The sequence below is a fragment of the Sinocyclocheilus rhinocerous genome, unplaced genomic scaffold (genome assembly GCF_001515625.1).
Source record: "Sinocyclocheilus rhinocerous isolate Xijiao unplaced genomic scaffold, SAMN03320098_v1.1 scaffold2716, whole genome shotgun sequence".
Taxonomy (NCBI): Eukaryota; Metazoa; Chordata; class Actinopteri; order Cypriniformes; family Cyprinidae; genus Sinocyclocheilus; species Sinocyclocheilus rhinocerous.
In genome coordinates this window covers 620596-625403 of record NW_015624199.1, presented here as the reverse complement: position 1 = coordinate 625403, position 4808 = coordinate 620596, and positions in this window count along the sequence as shown.

Here is a 4808-nt window from a genome sequence, read left to right as displayed (position 1 = left end):
GCTCCACGATCATTTACATCTATTACTGGCAGTTGCTAAAATTGACCCGTATGCTCCGCTGTGTTCAGAGTTGCAATCGGTTTGATTAGTGTAAAAAGGATAGAAGAGAGCGGGTGTTTTGTCACTAATGCTTTTGATTCTCTGGACATGAAATAAAAAGAGAGTGCATTAATGCATTCATGCTGTTACTATGACATCACTCACAATTGAATTCCGTGGATTTCAGAGCTGCACGCTGTGGATATTTTACCCCACATGCTCTTCTGTCTGTGGTTTTATTTCTCTCTTTCTGCTATTAAAGAATGCAATTCAGCAAAACAATTAAATACAATTATGGGCTTTTACTTTATGGTTTTGATCCTGAGCTGCCTAACAACAGCACTTCATAGTATTCAGCCATAATACCACAATGTTTTCACCTAATTAAACACTTATTTTTAATCAAAAATACAGTAAAAACAGTAATATTGTGAAATATTACAATTAAAAATATTTCTATTTCTATTGGAATTTTTTTTTTTTTCTGTGATGTAAAGTTGAATTTTCAGCATCACATGCACTGATTTGCTGCTCAAGAAACATTTCTTATTATTAATGTATCATTGAGATACAATTATAGCTTTTATTATTATTTTTGAATGTTTTATTTTAATATTCTCAATTTAATGTAATTAAAGTTTTAGTAATTTTGTTGTGTTTTTGGCATTTTTAGTAGTTTATATATACTATTATAGTTTGTCCATTTTTATTCTTTTCTTTTTTTCAGTTTTTATTTTAGTTATTTTAGCAAATCAAGTTAAACCAAATTAAAATGGGCAATGTTTTATTCATATAATATTTTATTTAAGTTTCTTTTATTTCAAGAAACGATTTTTATTAACATTTTTTTTTTTGTTAACTATAATAAGCCTGCAGAATAAAAGTATTAATTTATTTATATATAAAAAAACATCCTTTGATGTCACGGAGGTTTAGCACATTCTGATCTGAAAATAATTTTTCTTGATAATATTTCTGCAATCAAGTCATGTGTTTCTTCGATCAGCTGTTTATAATAAAAAAAACTAGCGATTCACAATTCACAAATGAAGCACTCTTGCGATCGGATTGAAACAGATTTGCGAAAAGGTCTGAAATTGTTCAGTTTGATTCATTTGGACAGATCCCTCATGCACTGGATCAAAAAGAGCGAGGATATTCACCTACAATTCATTGTAGAAAACAAAACTTGTAAATGTCTTCTATCATTTGTCAATAATGAAGCAGCTCTTTATTGCACGTGCAGCTTGTGAATGAATTATATCCATTTGTATCAAAATATGGGCACACTTTTTTGTGCCCCAGTACTGATGAAAGGCTAGAAATGACCTGGATATATTTAGAAATATATCTTGAATCTTTAAATTATGAATGCAACAATTAATCTGAAAATGTCACACAGACGGAACCACTGACTCCACTGATGAATTCCAAAGGCCTGAAATGTTAATGTACTTCAGCGAAGAAAATAAAAAAGAAAATGCTTATTTGTACAGGCACTTAGTAAAAAACACCTGCCCCATATCAAATCACCTGTCTCGCTTACAGAGAGCTCTATTATACTGTGCATCCTCCCTGGAGAACATTAATCTCCATTCTACAGGACAGCGCACAGATCCATTAACTGCCCCGTTTCCAAGAAGGGTCCCCCAGTTCAGTTCGCAGATGGCGCTTGTGCCTCCACATTTACTTCATATTGAGGTTTTGCAGTGCATTTGCCAAGGAAATGGGCACACAAGTGCACAACCAAATGCACCAGAGGAAAGTTGAGAGCTCTCTTATTTTTGACAGCCAGAAAGCCTGAGATCATTTCAAAGCCTTCTCCTGGTGACGGCATTCACATACACCTGTATTTCCCAGCTCCTACAGGAGACGTAATGGATAATTCAAAACGAAAAGTCATCGTGAAACACAGATGAGATGACAACCTTTATTGCAAGAAGGTTAAATTAGACATGTGTCCAAAAATAACTGTATCTGACTCGCTCTCCAATCCACAATGACAAAGGAGAATTCAACACTCCACAAAAGAGCGTTTTCTCTTTTCTTAGAAACTGCAAACGGCATACTCTAACCTTGACCTCAGAAGTGTTGCAGTTTCTGTTTTCCATCAATGCTGAGGTTTAGAGTGGCTAAAACACAGAGATGCGGGTGATAGAGGAAGATCATAAGCTGCCACAGGTGGGAAAACAAGGATACATGCTCTGGCTATTACAAATACCTCCAAAACACACTTAACAATGAAACTTTACAAACAGTTCGTATGGAATGTAACAGTGCCTGCCTGCTTTCTCAGCGGTGCTGATTCCAGAAAGTATTTTTTCCATTCATTTTCCCAATAGGTATTTTAAAAAGTCTTCATTAAGGCACTGTAATCTATGAACCAAACCAGCCAGCTATAAGGTGGATCACAATGTTTCAAACTTTTATTTAAAGAGTGATGTGTAAATCGGACAAAAAGACAAAACTGTGCACTTAATGGCTTTAATGAGGGAAAGAACTAATCCCATGGACCATTGCAAATGACATAATCAAATGAAAAACAATGTAGAAATATATAACAATATAATGTCATATGTGGTACTTAATGGGAGTGGGCGGAGCTCAGCGCTCGTTTGGCACGATTTCCTCACTGCAATTCTCTGATTGGTGGAATTTTCTTTACAGCATCAGGGGTAAAGTGATTTTTCACGGGGGATTCCACTGTTAAACATAATTATTTAAAACAAGTTGAAAAATGCAAAGTGATGCCTTCAACAAAAGCATATAGCAGCGATTAACTACCTCAGAGCTCACAGGTCGTCTTTAAAGGTTTACATGTTATCACTAAAAATCAATTTCCCTATAGTGAAAATGAATGGCATTTTTAGTCCTGGAACACTCGGTAACCATCGCATCTGAAATCGCATACTTCCCTACTATACTGTATGCGAAAAACAGTTTGTGAGTTGAGCAGTATGTCTGAATTCATAGTATTCGAAAAACAGTAGGCGAAAGTACCCAGACGACCTATTCTTACACTCGGGTTCTGAAGTGTGCATTCGATGGACACTTTACTATCCCATGAGGCCACCGGAGAGGATTTATGAATGTCAGTGAAGCGACACAACTGACGCAGGTAGGTCATGTGACAGTAACAACATGGCTTATGAAGTATGTCCGAATTTCATATAAATACCTCTATTCATAATATAAGTCTAGAATGTACTTTTTTAAAAGGGGTCATGAACTGCCTTTTTTAAAATTACTTTGTACTGTTCTCTGAGGTCCACTTATAATGTTATCAAGATTTTTACATAAAAAACATTATCATTTAGAAGTAATATGCTATTTTCTGTCCTGTTTTGACCCCCTCATCGGAACGCTCTATTTGAATAGGTGTGGCGGATTGTAGACTCGGAAGTAAACACCCACTGCTATGATTGACTAACAGGTTTGTATGTTTGACAGCCTACATCCTTCATAGATGGATGCTGCTGTGATTTAGTTTAAAAACGCAAAAATACTCAGTACATATAAAATGATCTGTAATAACAGACAAAGCAATGGTGAGCACGTAATACAAACAGTTACTCACACTTGTGTGGTGCGTCGGATCTAATATAGTCGCACAGCATCGTCTTTTAGTTTCAATCTTTCTGAAAATCCTGTGTCGAATTGCGCCTTGTTTGTAAACGAATCCATGGTAAAATGAAGTGAACAAACGACCAAGTTCTGACTGACGCGATCTGGAACTTCATTAAAAATAAAGTTCATCCACTCTTTCTTAATGTTGGGATCAGAAAGAAGGCGATGCAAAGACTGTGTTTGTCCACAGCTTGGTGTTTAGCCACACTATTATGTCATAAAGTGGCACATTCCACAACCTGTCGTTTTGGCAGACTGGCTTCAATATAAGCTGTTTTTAGACTAACAAGAAAGTTTTGAGTTCGGAAACTTGCAGGATGTTTTTATAGTACAATGACCTCTTATATGAAAAAAGTTTAAGGGCATTTTGATTTCTCAGTTCATGACCCTTTTAATGGTCACGAAGTAAATTCAAACTCAAATGTAGTAGCCTACCTTCTCTTCTTGAACGTGCGCAGTAGAAAAGCAAGCATAAGATTTTATTTGGTAATGTAATCAAATTGATTTTAGTTTACCTCGCACTCTTTTACCATTAGAAATGAAGCATTGTGCTGAAATATGTTCAGTTTTTATAAACAGTTAAGCCCCGCCTTCTTTGATTTGATTGGTCATTGACATTGACAATGTTAGACCGCTATTTTTTTTATGCCTGCAATCCCAGCTACTGTTACCCAAAATGTGCATTATATAAATATTTATGTACTGGAAATGATTTTCGTTGCACACTGTTTCGCCTACAATAAATAGTAAGCAGTAGAAAGTATGATATGCATTATGTACAGTAATAACGGGACACCAATTTACCAAATGAGCTTCATTGCAGAGATCCCGTTAATTCACACAATAATTAATTATTATTAAGAAAGTCCGCTGAAAACCCCGCCCTCCAAGGATATTATTGACAACCTGCTGACAGAAAACTCTACATGTAAAATGATTGACAGGCAAAGAGCCTTTTGATTGTCCATGTATTCTAATTGGCTCAAACAGCGCGGGCCACTCTCTCTCTCTCGCTAGTTACAGAGTCTAGTGATAAACAGGTGTGGGGGAAGAAAATCGCCTACTCCACCTTTATTAAAGCAGCGCATCAACGGGTGAGCAAACATGCACGCGGGATATATATTCCATGCAATAATTGGTTA